This window comes from Rutidosis leptorrhynchoides, chromosome 7 (genome assembly GCF_046630445.1).
Source record: "Rutidosis leptorrhynchoides isolate AG116_Rl617_1_P2 chromosome 7, CSIRO_AGI_Rlap_v1, whole genome shotgun sequence".
Taxonomy (NCBI): domain Eukaryota; kingdom Viridiplantae; phylum Streptophyta; class Magnoliopsida; order Asterales; family Asteraceae; genus Rutidosis; species Rutidosis leptorrhynchoides.
Genome location: NC_092339.1, coordinates 191,853,318 through 191,877,976, shown reverse-complemented (window position 1 = coordinate 191,877,976; position 24,659 = coordinate 191,853,318).

The window sequence follows — 24,659 nt, the reverse complement described above, 5'->3', positions numbered from 1 at the left end:
AGACATCCGTATGACACAGCTCTACAACTTTTGGTTCATAAGTTTTGTCTAATTCGACCCGGTTCGAAAGCTAGAAGGCAATAAAGGGATGCTGAATTTCAATTACGGAATTTTCAAGTTTTTTAGCTAGTTTTTGTCCCACATCGCCTAGAATACAATGTAAAAGGCTCCTCCTTCACCTATAAAAGGAGGCCTTCACCATCATAGTTCCATGTACCCTTTTGTATTTTTTTCTCTCTTTTGAGAATTGAATCCTTCTCCCCATATGAGGTTTATGGAGTTAAGAGGTGTACATTAGTTTAATATTTTATGCTATGGCATCGAGGTTCTGCCCGAACGTTTTCTTTCTATTTTGTAAGTTTTCTCATTTTAATTTAATTATTTGTTTTCTTTTATTTATTGTCTTTTATTTATTGTCTTTTATTTTATGTCTTTTATTTACTGTCTTTTATTTATTGTCTTTTATTTATTGTATTTATTTATGTTTAATTGTTTTTATTCGTTTACCATTATGAACTAAACGTTCATAGTGGTTGCGTGGACGAAAACTACTTTGTCTGGGAACCAGATGAAGCAGCCGGCTTCACTAGTCCAAGCCGTCGACTTGACTGGGACAAAGATGCCGACTTCGTGCTTAATTCTGTGCAGTTTCTGGTTTTTCCAGATTTGTATAAACTGAGTTTATGTGATGATTGTTTAAACTGTTTTGAATCTGCTATGTCTTAATATTCTTGTTTGCCGTGCTTAATGATTAAATAACTTGATTTTAGGATTGATTAGTGTAACACCCTATTTTTTTATTTTTTTAAAAAAACACAGCGGAAGTAAATATTTAATTACCAAAATAACCCTAGTTAACATTTACCAACCATAGTTATCAAATCAACTTAGTTAGCATTGTTACAACCTTTCAAAAACGTCGGTGTTACATAAAAACATTACAAAAGTGATAACATCAGAGTCAACGCATAGTCAAACATGTCTTATGACCCGTCCGCAACACCCATCCTGAACAGTAGTACCTAAACCTGCAAGGGGTGAAAATGTGGGGGAATTAGCACAACTGCTAAGTGAATAGATACTATCTAACAGACCAAGCATAAGAAACTGAACACGCAAAGGGTCACTACTATGCTAACGTCTTGAACTAGCATACAACAACTGACAATATGAGGATCATCGGCTTGTACGAGCACATGACTTAGCTGATCAGGCTACAGTCTACCGATAGTACGCTTTACTGATTCTACTGCATAACCGTTCAGATGCAACACATGCGTCCTTTTATGCTATACTGAACAATCAGTAACATCATGACCCGACCAGACTATCACGGTCGACCTCACATCAACCTTACCTTGCCGTCTAGGTTGGTGTCCAACTAACAGTGCAAACATAAGATCACAGATAATCAGTCATACAATCGTCCTAACCAGTATGGCAATATCTAACTATACATGGTATTCATACAAGGCATAAACATAATAATAAAGAGTCTGAACAAGTAGCGTGTCAGCTACTTAATACTCTATCCGGAGATAGACCCACTCACTGAATACCAGCAACTAGCTCAGATAATCTATCACTGAGCGACTTTCTTATCCTTATCACCTGAACATAACGCAAATCAAGTTAGTTTCTGTCCGTTAACACAAAACAGCACAGTACAGTTAATCAGTCATAAAAAGCGCCGCTAAAAGTCCACCTAACACTTATGCATTTTCAGAATTTACATCCTGTTCATCATAAGTCACGCGGACAGCATAACGGCTAGGAAACATTTAAATTACACAATAATGCATACTGATCTGCATCTGTACGGTAGTACATGCATCCGTACGGTTGCATAGTGCATCCGTACGGTTGCACACTTTCTGCCTGGTTGCACCAACACCACTGCATCCGTACGGTTGTACATGCACCCGTACGGTTGCACCATGTACCCGTGCAGTTGTAAGCTACAACCGTAAGGTTGTGTTCATCGAGCAGCAGCAGAAGAAATGACGGGCTTTCGAACCAAAATCAATCAATCTCATTTCCAGACATGTTTTTGACCCAAAATCCACACATAATATGTTAAGAAAACATTTAGGGACTCAAACCCTCTAGTTTTAAGCATCAATAACATCAATTTGGCTAAATTTGACTCAAAATCCACTTTTGACAAAACCTAACTTAAAACCACACAAATCTAGCAATTTAGAACTGAATATTACAAGTTATTACCTTGAAATGATCACAAAATTGGTAATAATAATCTTAACAACAATTTTAATCCAAAAACAAGATTGAGAAATTAGGGTTTCAAGTAGGAGAGAAAGTAGGTACGGAGTGTGTGAGAAAATTTCAAGAAACCTCAAGAAATGGCTGGTCCAAGGCTTATATATGTGAGTTAAATAACATATCCCATCACACACGGGTATTTACCAGTTATCTGATATCTTTCGTACTTAATTTGGCGGCCCTAACGGAGTCCAAATTAAATAAACGAACCTGTTCTGTGACCCTTGTCACAAACTGGTCTTAACCAAATAATAAAATAACACTAAACATTTAATTAAAATAAAAGCATAAATAACCACACAATTATGCCTAAGGGCGGATGTCACGACCCTACTTTTTCCGTTAATATTTAACTTCTGTTAACTAGTATTCTTGCCACATCATTTCTATGACTTATATTATTATTTCAATAATAATATTTCCTTTATTCTATGTTATATAATTATATGTGTTCATATTCAGATTTATACGTTTCTACGTATTTCGGATTTCTTTCCGGTGAATCGTTTCGGTTTCTAAACCAACGATTAGATTTTCGTGATTTCCAAATCCGAATTGTTTTATCTATGATATTCCTATATCATATTAAATTATAAAATATTCCTACATTTTATTTTTCATGGATTCATGTCCTTTCCGTTTTGTAAATCGCGCAGCGGTGTTTTCCGCCTCGGGTTGCAAATCGAGAAACATCAGCTATGACTTTTATGTATCTTCACCTATCTAATTACATATCTATAGCATACTATATTCATAATTATTATTTGTAATAATTTATGTATTTATGTGCTATTCCTAGTACACAATTAAGAAAATTAGCCGCTTCAATGTTTTTAGCATATTTCGCTCATTCAGACTTAAAACGAGTTGGTTCAAAAGCCCAGACTTTTGTATTTTAATGGGTTACAATTTAGAATTAATAGACAGCCCATTTGTTGTGACAACTGTGACAACCCGAAAATTTTTGACCAAATTTAAACTTTATCTTTATGTTATTCTGACACGATAAGCAAGGTTTGTTAAGTTAAATCTCAAGAAATATAAACTTTGTTCATACATTCATTTAACCTTGACCAAATTCCGACGATTCACGAACCATTATATAAAAGGATATGATTGTATATATGTGTATATATTATAACTTGAGAATATTAACAAGTATTAAACGTAAATTACTTTACATGAACGTATTTGTTTCAATATGTTTATCGATGGAATTAGAAGATAATATCAAATGATTGATTTATCAGATACATTATATGATTACGAGTCTATGTTGAGAGATCCACTTTGATTTCGAAAACCTTTCCTTTTTAACGGTATTCAGAATAATTGGTAAAGTGAATTGCAAGTAAGAACAAAAGTATCGATTAACGGGAACTAGACAAGAGTTAGTGGAGATTTCTATTTGATTTTCAATTTATGCTTTACAACATTTTCCTCGTAATTTTAATAAGATAACTATTCTAACATTCATTTTAAAGTTGGAACGTGGAATGTAATTAACTTAGACTTTGGATATTGACATTTTTCATTAAGATGATTTCATATGTTTATCTAACCTTTGGACATATTATCACGTTTCATCAACAAACGTTAATTTAAAAAAAAAACTTGAAACCTATTAAGGGTATATTTAATCTTACTTTTCTAAAACGTTTTACGATATAACAACTTCTACTATTATAACCTTTTTAGTAAAATGATTCTTAAATATATTAGTTTTGGAAAATAAAAGTTATTATATAATATGTTATATGATTAATAGATATTACATAATTAATAATATACAATACAAGTTAAAACATAGTTGTTATATTAATATTATTACTTATATAAATATTAATATTAGTATTAATATCAGTATTATTAATATTATTATTTATATATAAAATTTGGTACATTGATTTATGATTATTAATTATTATTATTAATATTGTTATAATTATTGTTAATATCATTATTATTATAACTAGTAGTAAAAATTATAATTTTATTTATTATGATTAATATTAATATTGTTATTAGGTATTATTATTACTATTATCATTAAGAACTATTATTATTATTATTATTATTATTATTATTATTATTATTATTATTATTATTATTATTATTATTATTATTATTATTATTTATTTTATCATTAAAATATAGCAATTTTATTATTATTGTTATTAGTATTTTTTTAATAGTATTAATGATATATTTATCATTACTATTATTCCTATTACTATTATCATTATTAAGTTTATTATTATTAATATTTATATACTTATTAATAGTATTAATATTACTATTAAATTATGTATATATTTATTATAATTAGATACACATACACATACATATACCAGATATAGTACGTATATATTCAAATACAGATACATATATTTATTTATATAAATACAGTATAAACATATATAAATATAGATATATACGTATTTATACTTGAGGGAATCAAAGTCAAATTCACATCCCTATCCACTTTAACAAAATTTTGTTTTCGTGTCTGTAATCTGCTTTCAGTCAATATCAATTTATGAAACAACAAATTCTGTTAGATAATTGCACTCCACTTGTTATTTTTTTTATTATTTTATTTTTGTACGAATGATTCTTCTATTAATGAATTTTGATATAAAGCACAATCGATTCCTGTTGTTTAATGAAACAAATTGATTTACATTATCAACCATTACCTACCATCACTCCTTACAGCCTTTATACGATTGAAATCATCAAAAATATCCAAGAACTTAGGCGACTGCCCTGTTCTTGCTTCATTTTTCAACTTGCTCGAATTTGAAATAAATTACAAAATGTGTTAATGAAGTTATGTTGTAAATCTCTTACATAAACTATCTGCAAACTCTTAAATCCTAATTTTTCCTATCGAGCTCTAATTTGAGAGTTAAACCTTATTTTCAAAAAGTCAAAAGTTTTGTTCATCCCAAAATTTGAATTCATTTTTATGATTCTGGTCAAATTGAGTATTCTGAAAGTTTCCAATAACAATTTTGAACCTTTTTCATGTTGGAATCACGGTCTATAACAGCCTCGAATCTTGAAAATTGATTTGAGTTCTTTAAAGCTTCAAACGAGCTGTTACAGTTTTGTTGTAATTTGTTTGTTGTTTTAAATCAATCTCTAATCGTTCATGTGTTATTCATTAACCTTAAAATTAGTTAAAAACCTGTTAATAGATGGGATTAATCCCTGGTCGTTTTCACTTCTGGTTGACTGGAATGAAGAAGAAGAAGACTGAATAAAAATACGGGTTAAATAAATTTAGAAGGGTTTATATTCAGAAAAATCAAAATGGACGAATGGTTTGTGTGTTGGTTGTGTGAGCAAGAGGTCCCGGGTTCGAGTCCCGTCTGGAGCATTTTTTAAAAAAGGGTATAAACTCAATTCTATTAATATTATATCTATTATTATTATTATTGTTATTGTTATTGTTATTGTTATTGTTATTTTTATTGTTATTGTTATTGTTATTGTTATTGTTATTGTTATTGTTATTGTTATTGTTATTGTTATTGTTATTGTTATTGTTATTGTTATTGTTATTGTTATTGTTATTGTTATTACTAGTATTAGTAATTAAAATTTGTTATTATATATAAAGATTACTAATATAATTGTTATTACTACTATTAACATTATCATTATTCTTATGATTATTATTATCATTAAGTATTAGAATTATTAATATTAGTATTATGAAAAGTAATAAAAACTTATCACGAATATTAGAATTTGTATTATTTTAAAATTATTAGTATTATTATTATTAACACAACTATTATTATTATTATTATTATTATTATTATTATTATTATTATTATTATTATTATTATTATTATTATTATTATTATTATTATTATTATTATTATTATTATTATTATTACCATTATCATTTTTGTTATCGGTGTTAATATTATTATTAAAGTTATTAATATTATTAAAAGAGTCAGTATTATCAAAACTAGCATTTTTTTTTTAACAAATAAATATTTTGTATATAAAGAATATACATATTACGTATATTATAATTATACTAAAATTTCATATAGTTATATATCAAACATTTTATCATATTTTTTATATATAAGTACTTACACATAACAAACTATTGATTTTTAAATATAATACGGAATATATATATATATAGACATTATAATATAACTAAATATATAGATATTAATCATTTTAAAAATATATACAAAATAAATATATAGATAACTTATAATCTAAGATATAAAATAAGTAAAATTTTTAAATAGAATTTAGTATAAATTCTATATAACTAAAAATATATAAATAATACATATATTAATAAATGAATGAATGTGATTTTCATTATATTTATTAATAGATATACAAATGATATAGGTTCGTGAATCCGAGGCCAACCCTGCATTGTTCAGATCAGTCGTATGAATATTTTTACTACAAAATATCGTATTGTGAGTTTCATTTGCCTTTTTGCCCTTTATATTTTTGGGCTGAGAATACATGCGAAATTTTTATAAATGTTTTACGAAATAGACACAAGGAATCGAAACTACATTATATGGTTGAATGATCGAAGCCGAATATGCCCCCTTTTTGCTTGGTAGCCTAAGAATTTGGGAACATCACTAATTTTGAGAATTAGTGCACGCCTAATTGACGCGAATCCTAAAGATAGATCTATTGGGCCTAACGAACTCCATCCAAAGTACCGGATGCTTTAGTATTTCGAATTCATTTTTATCATGTCCGAAGGATTTCCCAGAATGATAGGGGATATTCTTATATGCATCTTGTTAATGTCGGTTACCAGGTGTTCAATCCATATGAATGATTTTTGTCTCTATGCATGGGACGTATATTTATGAGAACTGGAAATGAAATTCTTATGGTCTATTAAAATGATGGAAATGAATGATTATGATAAACTAATGAACTCACCAACTTTTTGGTTGAAACTTTAAAGCATGTTTATTCTCAGGTATTAAAGAAATCTTCCGCTGTGCATTAGCTCATTTTAAAGATATTACTTGGAATCATTCATGGCATATTTCAAGTCGTTGAGTTCAGTAAAGATTATGATTAAGTAAATGACAGATTAGATCATTTATAGATGGATATTACGAATTGGTATGCATGTCTGTCAACTTTCGATATAATGAAAGATTGTCTTTTAAAACGAATGCAATATTTGTAAAATGTATCATATAGAGGTCAAATACCTCGCGATGTAATCATATATTATTGTATTCGTTCTTATGAATTAGGACGGGTCTTTACATGTGGTATCAGAGCGGTAGTCTTAGCGAACCAGGTCTACATTAGTGTGTCTAACTGATAGTCGTTAGGATACATTAGTGAGTCTGGACTTCGACCGTGTATGCATATCAAAAGTTTTGCTTATCATTTTTGTCAGAAATTGCCTGCTTATCATTCTTAGTCTAGATACATCTTATTGCATTGATTGCATAAATAGTGTATAGACAAAAATTCATATCTTAGCGTATCTGCTAAATCATATCTTAGCGTATCTGTTACTGTAAACTTTGCCTGGCACATTCCGTAAATTCCTCCGTAATCTACGAAATCTTTTGCTCTATATATATAGATATTCTATGTAATTAGAATACCATCCGATAGCCGAAAAATCATTTCATATCGAAAAATTCTTTATTCAATTGTACGAAATGGAATTCGTCATTAGTTCAAGTCCCTCGGATTCCGAAATGGAATCCCACTAAAGCTCCAAAAGCAGTGTGACCGGAATGGATCAACCAATTAGCCATCATCTATTCTGGATGAATTGGGGATAGTTTTGTAGCCTCCTTAATCATTGGAGACAAGAAGAAGGTGTTCCCTTCCATCCACCACATTTCCCTCTTGACAAAGAACCTGAAGCACTTACCGGCGAACCTGTCCGGAACACCATATTCTCTCTCATTTCCAGAGTATCTCATCACGATTATATACTACATTAAATTCTAGATTTTATTTATCCGCTTGTTCGAACCGACAATCATCCCGGTGTAATAGAAAAAGTCAACGAGCTTCGCGCTCGGGTAGTAGCTTTGGAGAATATGGTGCAAAGATTACAAACACCAGCAGCAGCACCAGCAGCATAACCAGTACCACCATCATCAAAGCCAACAGTACCATTACCACCCCCAACCACAACCGCGTTGTAAACCTTAACTTCACAATCTGTCCCACGAGCATCAGTGTCATACGCCCTATAGATAACAAGGAAGACCAATAACAACAAACGATGAAGTATTAATTCATAACTTCATCGGAGAAATATTTTACGGTGATTATGTAATCTCTAAAATTTTAAAGATTACTTATTCTAGACCTAACCATAAATAAGTTAAGAGAACCAAAATGATAGAAGGAAGAGTAGAAACCCTGACAAAAATGATGTGTGGTTAACAAGCTAAACTTGTTTTACCAACAGCATCAACAGTACCATCAGCATCATCAGCACTAGCAGTACCTATAATAGCACAAGCTCTGTCAGTTCAAGAATCACTGTGGATATCATTACGAATCAACAACGAGTATATTGTATCAACGAGTTATGAAGTATTAACTCATTTCCACCGAAAGATTTATATGTGTATCTTTTATATATAAATTTTTAAAACCATAATAAATCTTTCCGTACTAAGCTATTATATGTGAATCTTAACTAATCGGTTAATTCATATTACAAATATGCGATGATGTACGCCCTTCGTCCGTAACTTAACCATCGTTAATTACAATCTCTGTCTCAATTCAATAAATTCCAACCCATAATAAATCAAGTGTATTATTCAAATATATGTTTGATTTTACACTTTCATTATTGATGTACTCAAAACTTTTCAAATAACATCATTCGTACCTTGCGAAGTTCACAATAATTCCACTAACACCAACATCATGCATCAACAAATAACGAAGTATTGATTCATAATTTCAATCACATTGAAGAAATACTCCGTAAAAGTTATGTAATTTCTAAAGTTTAGGGATTATTCAATTATAGTTCCAACCGTAAATTGAATGAGTTTAATTTAATATTAACTCATTAAATCTATGTTACATCTGAAGAAAATATACATATATATATATATATATACATATATATATATATATACATATATATATATATATTCATAAAGACTGTAATAAAAATTCTTTTGTACAAAATATTAATTGTGAATTTTTTTTAACGGGTAGGTAATACCCGAGAGATATATAAATTCACAATTAATATATTACATTCTTCGAATCTGATACAACAATCATCGACTATACTCACTACTTTCACAACAAAATACATTCTTTTATAGAAATCAAAACAACCATACTCATTCAAATCCAATTACATATTCTGATTTTGAAATCTCAGAATTCAATTCGAGATATAACCGAAATCATTACTCTTAGATTCCTACAGTTTTCAAAGCTATACTTTGATTTCAAAACTGTGCTAGGACATCATTTCTATACATAGAATCCAGAAAAAAAAATATTCGTATCATTTAAAATTCTAGAACAACATATCTGTATTGACGATTTTGATCTGTGTTCAAACCCTTCGAAATTCCGGAAGACACTTCAAACAATGAACAATCAAAATGATGATTCAACCACATGTTACCCACAGTCTTGTACCTGAAAAACCCTCGAAACCAAAGTCATAGTTTAACACGTATCAGTGTCAGACCCTTTGGCATTTATTAGCAAAAATAACTTTGCAATTTTTTTTTAAAAATTAGTCAGTTTTGTCACAGCTTCAGCAAATCGACTTCAATTTTCATCTGGAGTAGTCTTATTATAACCCTGACATATACGATTACCCTGTTATTACCGGAGAGCCTTTTATATTTCACCACATTATCAACAGATGTACCAGCAACTTCATTACCCTTTGAATTTAGCCTCTCCGAAAAGTCATTATATGTATTCATTAAAACCCTATCATATACTCATCCGCATCTTGTAACAAAAACTAACGTACCAATTACCAGGAATTAGCAATCAGTATTTTGAATTCTGTAGCTTTCTACGTCAACAGTTATATATATACATATAACGTCTGCCTCCAAGACTTACATACTGTGAATGTGAAGTCTCTGAAAAACACCCTGAACTGCTAACTAGTTCTCGAAATGCAGATGAAGCAGCAAAAACTATAAACGACCTTAACATTAAAAAGTTTGATGATAATGAATAGTGTGCTGGCAAAGCGCAGAAAAAGAGAAGTTTTGGAACTGGAAACCGGATTGAGCAAAGTATGAAGGAGGCTGTGGACAAATCACAAAGACTGAACCTGACTTCAAATGATCCAAATGATTCAGTACCTGCTGAAGTCATTAACGAATACCTTGCTCCTGACTTTAAACCCCTACGGACAATATTCTTCATCATCCTCTGATATTAGAAATTCTAAGATATCATCGTATCTTTCATTATAAATATCCTCCATATTTTTGAAGATATTTTCATAATTATTCTTATCTGAAATCATTTACCTCTTCGCGCTATCTGTATTACATCATAAAAGAAACTATTTTAGTTTCTAAATTCTGAAACATTCGAGTTTAAAATAGGAATATTTTTGAAGTAGTGTTGGGAGCTGAAGCATGAGTTAGTATAATATAATGACACTTGATCAACGTGATTATATTACAGTAAGTCATGCTGAGTTTCTAAATGGAACGTGATGATTCACAGATTATAACATCATCATGTGCCATGTTATATGACTCTTGTATTCTATTTAACCTCTAAAATATCAAGAAAATATTTCTTGATGATTCGGCCTTTTCCGATGTATTCTGGTAATTTGACAAGTCAAGATCGTACCATTACAATTTCCTTCCTAGAACATTAACAATGTTCATTCCGAAATTCATATCTGCGAATTCTGTACCATTACAAGCAGTGCTTAATCGCAAGAAGAAGAAACGAAAGGACAAAGCTCTGAAAAAGAAAATTGGGATATAAATCGCAGCAAATAAAAGAGAGCATTTATTTGGAGATGATAATGATTATAGAAGACAGAAGCAGGGACATCGAAATATAAGGGAAGATATAAAACCCAACAACCACCCAGAAATTATAAACCGTATATGTCGATGCATATAGCAATATAAAGACACGGGAGAACTAGAAACACTATAAACCCAAGAGTATAGTAGAAGTAAATAGATTCTTCCGGCGGTAGATGAAAAAGAAGAATGACCAATATGAAAGTTAGAAGTATATCGAGAATCAGAACTGGATGGATTATATTGACGAATACTTTAAAATATGAGTTGAGAGAGAAAGAATAGAAGGTGTGAGTTGTAAGGAAACGGAGGAGGTAGATTTATAGGAAAATCTCCGACAGAGCAATCAAAATGGATGATCGCATTTAAAGTGGATCCTAATTCCCTTGGTTACCGGAGAATCAAATCTTATTACGAAGATTTTCTCCAAATCTCTTGAACTTGAAAATCAATTCTATCTACGTCAAAAGATATGACGAATCTACATTTAGTCTTTTCACTTTTTTGTGATAACTTCACTCATACTTTTCACATAAACGGATCGTTTATTCCATATTACTCAATGATGATAAAATTCTATTTATCAACTCATATTTATCATGAAAATATTCTTATTGTTACCCATGACGACCTCGATCAAATTTCGGGGACGAAATTTCTTTAACGGGTAGGTACTGTGACAACCCGGAAATTTCCGACCAAATTTAAACTTTATCTTTATATTATTCCGACACGATAAGCAAGGTTTGTTAACTTAAATCTCAAGAAATGTAAACTTTGTTCATACATTCATTTAACCTTGACCAAATTTCGACGATTCACGAACCATTATATAAATGGATATGATTGTATATATGTGTATATATTATGACTTGAGAATATTAACAAGTATTAAACGTAAATTACTTTACATGAACGTATTTGTTTCAATATGTTTATCGATTGAATTAGAAGATAATATCAAATGATTGATTTATCAGATACATTGTATGATTACGAGTCTATGTTGAGAGGTCCACTTTGATTTCGAAAACCTTTCCTTTTTAACGGTATTCAGAATAATTGGTAAAGTGAATTGCAAGTAAGAACAAAAGTATCAATTAACGGGAACTAGACAAGAGTTAGTGGAGATTCCTATTTGATTTTCAATTTATGCTTTACAACATTTTCCTCGTAATTTTAATAAGATAACTATTCTAACATTCATCTTAAAGTTAGAACGTGGAATGTAATTAACTTAGACGTTGGATATTGACATTTTTCATTAAGATGATTTCATATGTTTATCTAACCTTTGGACATATTATCACGTTTCATCAACAAACGTTAATTTAAAAAAAACTTGAAACCTATTAAGGGTATATTTAATCTTACTTTTCTAAAATGTTTTACGATATAACAACTTCTACTATTATAACCTTTTTAGTAAAATGATTCTTAAATATATTAGTTTTGGAAAATAAAAGTTATTATATAATATGTTATATGATTAATAGATATTACATAATTAATAATAGACAATACAAGTTAAAACATAGTTGTTATATTAATATTATTACTTATATAAATATCAATATTAGTATTAATATCAGTATTATTAATATTATTATTCATATATGAAATTTGGTACATTGATTTATGATTATTAATTATTATTATTAATATTGTTATAATTATTGTTAATATCATTATTATTATAACTAGTAGTAAAAATTATAATTTTATTTATTATGATTAATATTAATATTTTTATTAGGTATTATTATTACTATTATCATTAAGAACTATTATTATTATTATTATTATTATTTATTTTATCATTAAAATGTAGCAATTTTATTATTATTGTTATTAGTATTTTTTTTAATAGTATTAATGATATATTTATCATTATTATTATTCCTATTACTATTATCATTATTAATTTTATTATTATTAATATTTATATACTTATCAATAGTATTAATATTACTATTAAATTACGTATATATTTATTAAAATTAGATACACATACACATACATATAACAGATATATAGTACGTATATATTTAAATACAGATACAGATATATATATTTATATAAATACAGTATAAACATATATAAATACAGATATATACGTATTTATACTTGAGGGAATCAAAGTCAAATTCACATCCCTATCCACTTTAACAAAATTTTATTTTCGTGTCTGTAATCTGCTTTCAGTCAATATCAATTTATGAAACAAACAAATTCTGTTAGATAATTGCACTCCACTTGTTATTTTTTTTATTATTTTTTTTTGTTCTAATGATTCTTCTGTCAATGAATTTTGATATAAAGCACAATCGATTCCTGTAGTTTAATGAAACAAATTGATTTACATTATCAACCATTACCTACCATTACTCCTTACAGCCTTTATACAATTGAAATCATCAAAAATATCCAAGAACTTAGGCGACTGCCCTATTCTTGCTTCATTTTTCAACTTGCTCGAATTTGAAATAAATTACAAAATGTGTTAATGCAGTTATGTTGTAAATCTCTTACATAAACTATCTGCAAATTCTTAAATCCTAATTTTTCCTATCGAGCTCTAATTTGAGAGTTAAACCTTATTTTCAAAAAGTTAAAAGTTTTGTTCATCCCAAAATTTGAATTCGTTTTTATGATTCTGGTCAAATTGAGTATTCCGAAAGTTTTCAATAACAATTTTGAACCTTTTTCATGTTGAAATCACGGTCTATAACAGCCTCTAATCTTGAAAATTGATTTGAGTTCTTGAAAGCTTCAAACGAGCTGTTACAGTTCTATTGCAATTTGTTTGTTGTTTTAAATAAATCTCTAATCATTCATGTGTTATTCATTAACCTTAAAATTAGTTAAAAACCTGTTAATAGATGGGATTAATCCCTGGTCGTTTTCACTTCTGGTCGACTGGAATGAAGAAGAAGAAGACTGAATAAAAATACAGGTTAAATAAATTTAGAAGGGTTTATATTCAGAAAAATCAAAATGGACGAATGGTTTGTATGTTGGTTATGTGCGTAAGAGGTCCCGGGTTCGAGTCCCGTCTGGAGCATTTTTTTTAAGAAGGGTATACACTCAATTCTATTAATATTATATCTATTATTATTATTATTATTATTATTATTATTATTATTATTATTATTATTATTATTATTATTATTATTATTATAATTGTTATTGTTATTGTTATTGTTATTGTTATTACTAGTATTAGTAATTAAATTTTTTATTATATATAAAGATTACTAATATAATTGTTATTACTACAATTAACATTATCATTATTGTTATGATTATTATTATCATTAAGTATTAGAATTATTATTATTAGTATTATGAAAAGTAATAAAAACTTATCACGAATATTAAAATTTGTATTATTTTAAAATTATTAGTATTATTATTATTAACACAACTACTATTATTATTATTACCATTATCATTTTTGCTATCAGTTTAATATTATTAAAAGAGTTAGTATTATCAAAACTAGCATTTTTTAACAAATAAATATTTTGTATATAAAGAATATACTTATTACGTATATTATAATTATACTAAAATTTCATATAGTTATATATCAAACATTTTAACATATTTTTTTATATATAAATACTTACACATAACAAACTATTGATTTTTAAATATAATACGGAATATATATATATATATATATATATATATATATATATATATATATATATATATATATATATATATATATATATATATATATATATATATACATTATAATATAACTAAATATATAGATATTAATCATTTTAAAAATACATACAAAATAAATATATAGATAACTTATAATCTAAGATATAAAATAAGTAAACGTTTTAAATAGAATTTAGTATAAATTCTATATAACTAAAAAAATATAAATAATATATATATTAATAAATGAATGAATGTGATTTCCATTATATTTATTAATAGATATACAAATGATATAGATTCGTGAATCTGAGGCCAACCCTGCATTGTTCAGATCAGTCGTATGAATATTTTTACTACAAAATATCGTATTGTGAGTTTCATTTGCCTTTTTACCCTTTATATTTTTGGGCTGAGAATACATGCGAAATTTTTATAAATGTTTTACGAAATAGACATAAGTAATCGAAACTACATTATATGGTTGAATGATCGAAGCCGAATATGCCCCTTTTTGCTTGGTAGCCTAAGAATTAAAGAACATCACTAATTTTGAGAATTAGTGCACGCCTAATTGACGTGAATCCTAAAGATAGATCTATTTGGCCTAATGAACCCCATCCAAAGTACCAGATGCTTTAGTACTTCGAATTCATTTTTATCATGTCTGAAGGATTTCCCGAAATGATAGGGGATATTCTTATATGTATCTTGTTAATGTCGGTTACCAGGTGTTTAATCCATATGAATGGTTTTTGTCTCTATGCATGGGACATATATTTTTGAGAACTGAAAATGAAATTCTTGTGGTCTATTAAAATGATGGAAATGAATGATTATCATAAACTAATGAACTCACCAACCTTTTGGTTGACACTTTAAAGCATGTTTATTCTCAGGTATTAAAGAAATCTTCCGCTGTGCATTAGCTCATTTTAAATATATTACTTGGAATCATTCATGGCATATTTCAAAAGACATTGCATTCAAGTCGTTGAGTTCAGTAAAGATTATGATTAAGTAAATGACAGATTAGATCATTTATAGATGGATATTACGAATTGGTATGTATGTCTGTCAACTTTCGATGTAATGAAAGATTGTCTTTTAAAACGAATGCAATGTTTGTAAAATGTATCATATAGCGGTCAAATACCTCGCAATGTAATCATATGTTATTGTATTCGTTCTTATAAATTAGGACGGGTCTTTACAACAACCCAGAAATTTCTGACCAAATCTAAACTTTAATCTTTATATGTTTCCGACACGATAAGCAAAGGTTGCAATATTGAATCTTAAAAACTTTGAAACTACATTCATGTAATCAATTACCCTTCGACTGCTCTTGACGATTCACGAACAATTATGTGTATATATATATATATATATATATATATACACACACACACATACACACATACATATATGTGATTATTAAATTGAGATATATTAATAAAACATTTAACGGTTTAGTTGATATGAATATAAGCTATGAGATCTATTTTATGAACTTGGAAACGTTATATAAGTATTGAATGAATAATACTTTACATGAACGTATTTGTTCGATGTAAGTTTATTATATTTATCGACGAGATTAAAAGATAATATCAAATGAGTGATTTATCAGATACATTGTATGATTATGAGTCTCTGTTGAGAGGTCCACTTTGGAATTAGGAAACCTTTCCTTTTAATGGTATCCGGAATATTTGGTAAAGTAATTTACATGTAAGAACAAATGTGTCAAATGACGAAGGTTAGACAAAAGTTAGTGGATAACTGGATTTCCTAATATTCAACTGACATATTTTCAAACGTAAGAAAATGATTTTGAAAACTAAATTATTGTAATATGTTATTTATGAAGGTAAATTGATTATATAGAATTAGAAAAATTTAAGCTTTATATTATAAGGGTGTATATATATAGTGTTTCTTAAACGAAAACTTTTTTCGATATAATAGACTTATATATTTAAGAACGTATTATGACATAACAACTTCTACTATTATAACCTTTGTAATAAAATGATTTTTGAATATAAAAGAATTTGATTATTAAAATGTCCTTATGAACGTTTGTATATAAATAAATTATATCAATTTTAGACTTTAAAATACAAATGTTACGAAATAATATTCTTATTATTTAAATGATTTCAAAATATATAAGTTTTGAATATAATTAGTTTTGAAAAACTATATATATTATATTGTTAAATAAATACTTCAAATTTATAAATCGGAATGAAAATATAGATATATATATATATATATATATATATATATATATATATATATATATATATATATATATATATATATATATATATATATATATATTCTAACTTAGTCATAACACGTTTCGATAACATGTATATAAATCGAGACGATGATTTATTGAAGCAAATGACCAAAACACTCAAATACATAAGTTACACTTCGTGTAATATAGTTTACTAATGATTTAAGTCTATATTTTGATAAGGGTACGAGTCACTAAACATAAAGTGCTAGTTTTCTAAGCGTACGAAAGGACGTTCGAAAAACCAGAACTGGCACGTAAGTCGAGCGTCAACGAACAATTCATCGGTGCTAAAATTTCAAATCAACTATGCACGAGAATATAATATAATATTTAATTAATTCTATAGATTAAATAATATTTATATTATATTAATTAATAAAAACACGTTGTTATTATGAAAAAAATCGTGTGCCAGTATTTATTAAGTCATGCGCTCGCATGAATATGATACTAGACACTCATGCGATCGTATGAGTGACGGTGGAAGCATACATCTATAAAATCAACCCGATCCTGGTTCCAGTGTTTACTCTATCTATCTCTCACGATATACACACATATATTTATATTATAAATATTATTAGTAAGATTAATATTTTTATTAATCTAATTATTATCATTAAGAGTAATATTATTAGTAGTATTATACATAAAATACTACGATGAGGTCATGAGTGAATTTCAAAATAACTTTTGTGAGCAGGATGGAGCTAAGGAAATTATGGGTTATAGCTATGGAGGTTATGGGTAATGTTCGGGGGTATGCTCGTGAGGTCAAACTAGTGTTTATCATCTCCGTTGCGTCTACGTACCTTTCCTGCAATATTAAATCTAAATATTGATACGTGAGCACTCATAACTTAACTTTTATACATTAGTAGTGTATCCCTGACTAGTGCTCGAGTATATAGGATTATGCATGCTTGTATTTTTGACATTGTCAGTAGATAGGTTATGTTGAATCCTGAATTAGTTACATATGCGGTTGAGATAAGGTATAAGATATGCATGTCGTTGGAAAGCTAGCGAAAAATTAAGAACTTTTCATTTAGATATTGAATGGTTTCGATGAACGGATTAGAAGTTATAGTCAATTGAATTTTTGTATTATTATTAAAAATGATTATTATTATCGTCGTTATAGTTTTTATCTAATTATTATTATTATTATTATTATTACTATTATTATTAGTATTATTATTATTATTATTATAATTATTATTATTATTATTATTATTATTATTATTATTATTATTATTATTATTATTATTATTATTATTATTATTATTATTATTATTATTATTATTATCATTATCATTATCAATAAAAGGTATTATCATTAAAAATTGTTATTTTTATTATTATTACTATCGTTATTATCGTTAAAGTTATAATTAGTATTATTATTATTATTATTATTATTATTATTATTATTATTATTATTATTATTATTATTATCATTAAAATAGTTATTAGTATTATCATTAATATTATCATAATATAATATTTATTATTATTAGTATTATTATAATTAAAACTAATATTAGTAACACCTAATTATTATGATTACTATTATTATCATTAATATGAACACGATATAAAAGATGACTAAAAGCTATTAACAAATCGATTGGGAAATAATGAGTATGAGTATCATGATGAAATTAAAATATTGTAAGATATTAAATTAGATAAAATTATCGTTCTTATTAGTTTTATCATTTTATTATTATTAAAAGTATTATTAATATTAAAAATATTATTTTTACTAAAATTATCATTTTTAGTAGAAATATCATTGTTATTATAAAATATCATTATTATAATCAGCATAGTACTATTATTAATAAAAATTATTATTTTAATATCATTTTTAGTAAATATAAATATAGTTATTTTATTAGTAGAATAATAATAATTATTATTACAAAATAATATAACTTTTAATTATTATTGTTATTATCAATATTATTTTATTAAATAAATATGTAATACAAAGATATTTTACTATACGTAATATAATTACATTAATAATACCTATCATTATATTTTATGATATTAAATGAACTTTATAAATTTTATTACTTAAGATATATAAAAAGTATATTTTTATCATATATAAATTTTAAATATAAATTTTTATTAACCAAATGATTTTTATTATTTACTTTCATAAAACCTGTTAAAAATATTAGATATATATAAAACGACGATATTTAAGTTATATGATAATCATGTATGGATTTTGGAAATCATTTTGGGTCAAGTTGACTTTTGTTGACTGTTGCATATTAGTCTCGAGCATTAGGATTGTGATACACTATGACATGACCTAAATTGCTATACAGATATTGACCAACATATAAATATATATAATTAATATAGGTTCGTGAATTCGAGACCAACCTTGCACTTGTTCAATGACGTCATATGTATTTTTACTACGAAATACAGTATTGTGAGTTTCATTTGCTCCCTTTTTAAATGTTTTTGCAATATATATTTTTGGGACTGAGAATACATGCGCTTTTATAAATGATTGACGAATTAGACAGAAGTAATCGAAACTACATTCTATGGTTGAATTGTTATACCAGATATCGCCCTTGTTGAACTTGGTAGCCTAAGAATTGGTGTTTATTATAATTGCCACCAATTGATGCGAATCCTAAAGATGGATCTATGGGCTTTGACACGCCCCAGTCAGAGAATTTGAACTGCTTTAGTACTTCGATGTTTATATGTTTGGAGATATTCTAGATGCATTTTGTTAATGTCGGTTACCAGGTGTTCAATCCATACTAATGAATTTTTAACACTTGCGAGTGTATGATTATTGAATAAATGAAATCTTATGGTCTATTAAAATAATGGAAATGATTGTTTATGATAAACTAATGAACTCACCAACCTTTTGGTTGACACTTTAAAGCATGTTTATTCTCAGGTATTAAAGAAATCTTCCGCTGTGCATTTGCTCATTTTAGAAATATTACTTGGAGTCATTCATGGAATATTTCAAAAGATGTTGCATTCGAGTCATTGAGTTCATCAAGAATATTATTAAGTCGTTTATAGTGGGATATGTTATGAAATGGTATGCATGCCGTCAATTTTCGATGTAAAGAAAGTTTGTCTTTTGAAAACGAATGCAATGTTTGTAAAAGGTATCATATAGAGGTCAAATACCTCGCGATGTAATCAATTATTGTGAATCGTTTATAATGTATATGAACGGGTCCTTTCAGTTGGACTCCTAAAAATCGTCCATCACTCCTAGGGGGTGTTATGTAACTTGTTTGACTAGTTACTTCTAGGGTAAGCCTCTTTCTAGATCATTTATATAAATTAGTGCATTCTTTTTTTCTCTCTTCTTAGCCACCCCAAAAACCATGACCACCATCACCAATATCATCATCATCATCATCAGCATCTTCTTAAATCAAAATCTTGCTTGAATCAAAGGGCTTTTAGCATCAACGGATTCCTCTCTTCGTTCTCTACGCGATTATATCAATTGATTATTGATTTGGGTATAAACACAAACACTAGATTTTTATTTTTTTATATATTTTTACTGATTATGATCTTATTTTGATATTATAGTACTTGTGTATTATTGTGTTGTTGATTTAATGCTTAGAAATGCTCGATTTCATGTGTTTTCGGTATGATCAAAAGTGTAGAACAGTTTTTTGATTAAAATCAGTGTACATAACTCATGTTTATGATAAATTAAAGTGTATAAATGAGTTCCTCTCATCAAGAGCATTATTTTAGGCTTTGGATTTATGTTGTTTTGAGTTTCGAATCAAAACTTATGCCCGATTTAGGGTTTTGATGAAATTGAAATGTAAAAACGTGTGTGTTCAGTTTTGGTCCGACTTTGTGACCATTTTTGGAGTAGCTAGGGTGTACCATTGGGTTAGGATTGATGATTGGATGAATATTCATGTTCGGGTCATCGAAATTCGAGCCACGGATCACCCAGAATGGCTAAAACAAGATTTAAAACGGATTAAGGATTTAGTTTGGTTCATGGTTGTTCTTCATGAATTATGAACTGACCTTAGGGTGTTCTTGAGTGCACTAATGTGTCGAGTTGGTTGGTTAGACGAGGATATATATAAAATTCGTCGAAAACGACACCCGAGGCTCAAGTTATGACTCGACGAACTTTTAATTAAACTTATGGTTATAAAATTTAACCTTAGGTTATAAATAATGATTTTCATTATAATTAAATTACTTATGATATAAAAGTAATTATTTTTAATTAAGACTTATGATATATATGTATTATATCATTTATCAATTATTATGATTTAATTATTCTTATAATTAAACTTATGATTAATAATACCTTTATTATTAATGAAAATACTTATGATGAGTATTAAACTTATGTTATGAGATTATTATATCAAAACTTATAATAAAGATTAATTCTTTATTTATTTATTTATTATAAGACTTAGTTATTATTTATTTATTATACAATTTAATTATTAAATACTTATGGTTTAATAATTATATTAATAATACTTATGATATGATTAATAATTCATTATTAATTAATAATACTTATGATATGATTAAAAATTTATTATTAATTAATAATACTTATGTTATGATTAATATTTAATTAATTAATTAAATAATTATGTTATATTGATTATATCATTTAAACTTACGTTAACTTTATAATTTAATTTAATTTAATTTAATTTAATTTAATTAAACTTATGATATGACATGATTATACAATTATGACTTTAAATAACATTATAAATTATATTATTAATATAATTTTCACTTTAACTTTCAATGTTGACTAAGGTTGACCAAGGTTGACTTTTGAGTTGACTTTTGTTTGACTTTGACTTTCAGTTGACTTTCGTTGACTTTTCTAATTAAGGAAACTTTCCAAAAATAGAAACTTTCCAAATATAGAAACTTTCCAAAAATAGAAACTTTCCGAACATGGAAACTTGCTAAAAATAGAAACTTTCTAAAAATAGAATGTACGTGTTATACGCTGTCCTGATCATACCGAATCATACCGAGTGATGTTCTATGCTTATTTGCAATAACTACTATAGCTATCATACTAAGACTTGACCTAAGTTAGTTATTTATATCCACCTGCTTTATTTATAGGTTGGCGTTGTGGTCATTCTTGATCACTTTATCTTTTGCTGTTCCTATTACTGTGTTGTTGCTTCATTTGCATTAATGTGAGTTATAGTCCCATTTTTCTATTTTAAATCTTTTAGGATGAGAATACATGCAATTTATTTTACATATTGGACACAAGTGGACTTTGGTTTAAATTATTCATTGTGATTCGAATGAAAATATTCTCTAATCTGGTAATTTTAATAACTGGTTTCTACTGGTGAACGCGAATCCTATGGATAGATCTATCGGGCCTGAAAACCCCATTTCGTGCTAGTCGCGCTAGAAGTTATAGACGGAATGTATTAGTACTTCATATTTTGGAAGATACACTTGTTCAGTGTATATTTTTATATTGGTTTTTGTTAAGGGTATGGAATTGTTAAGTGATTACCAGGTGGCTCACGGGTTAATGGAATAATGTTTTATATGTTTTCGAGCATATAATTTTGTGGTCCAAAATGAGTCTTTATGTTTTCAAACATAAATTTTTATGGTTTAAATTAAATATTATTTGCAATATTAAACCTATAATTCACTCAACATTTTTGTTGACAGATTACTCGCATGTTTTATTCTCAGGTTCATGATTAATTGCTTCCACTGTGCTTAGAGAGTCTGCATTGTCTGTCGCAGATTTTGATTTAAACGTTAACATTGCATTCTACTTTAAATACCTTTACATTGTGGATAGTTGTTGACTTGTTTTGGTCAACCCTTTATATACATTTGGTTTGGTTTTTCTAAACTTACAAATGATTTAGATTTTCCTTTTGAGGAAATCAATTTTATTAAATGAATGCAATGTTATTTATGAAAATTCATATAGAGTTATGATCAAGCTGTAGGACCAAGTGACGGAGTCGTTAAGGGTACTTGACGGGCCATCACAATTGGTATCAGAGCCTTGGTTGTAGGGAATTAGGCTGCATTGATGTTGTTAACCCGGGTCAATAGGGTGCATTAGTGAGTCTAGTCTACAGCCCGGCCTATAATATATTATTATATGTGATTATTTGTATCGTATTGGTATGTATATTATTTTCATATACGTACATCTCCTTCTTATGTTCTTAATACGGAAGGAACTCCCATTCTGAATTAAATGTATCCTCCGATGCATGAGAGTTTATCTTTTATAAGAACACCTCAGCTAGTGAAACCGAGGGATGTCATTCTTGACTTCTGGAATTCTTGACATTTCTATGTCATCTATTATGGTTATGTATATAACGTTTGAGTTATATTACGCAAGATGTCATTCTTGACTTCTAAATGCCCAGCATTTCAATGTCAGCTATTATGTTTGGGTATTTAGCATTCTTGTTATATTACATGCCTTTGTGCCGTTGTGCCTTTGTGCTTTGGGTTGCGAACCGGAAACGTCATTCTTGACATTTAAAGATTCTTGATACTTCAAAGACATTTTTATGTCATTGTTGCTCTTATTCATTACTTTTGATGTCTTTGTCTCTTTGTGCTATCCTTAGCACACTGTTTAAGAAATCGTTCTAGAGAAAATTGTGTTGCAATTCGAGGTTGACCATGTGTCCAGACCTTAGGTAGTGCTATTGGAATGAAACTATGAATTAGTGAAATATAATGGTGTCTGGCCAACAGGATTATATTACGGTAATTCATATAGAAATTCCAATATTGTGACATGAGGAATAGAAAGCGAGTCAAAGAAAATTTTTACACCACTCATTCAGAAATTCCAATGTTATTACATGAGTAAGGAAAATACTCATTTTCTTATTTATTGATATACGAGAAACTCATTTTAACCAAACTACCTATCTCATGCTTTATTCTTCATACCTCACTTGTTAGCAACAGCTTCGAACGTGAACAATTTTGGCCCAAGGACTTATGTCCTGATAATAGTCAAAATGACATTTAATTCATTGGTTTTCATGACCTCGTAACATTTGTTGGCCAATGTCGCACGATGATCCAAGTCCTCCACTCGATCTTCTACGATCTTACTTCAACTCATAACCTTTGAAATACGAATACTCTGTTTATTCTCAGGATCTTTACACATTCGTTTTATTGTGTGGTCCTCATGAGATTTATGGACGAATAGAAGTAATAAGATTTTCTGTCACGTATGCAATTTATAAAATCACATATGTACGTATAAAATA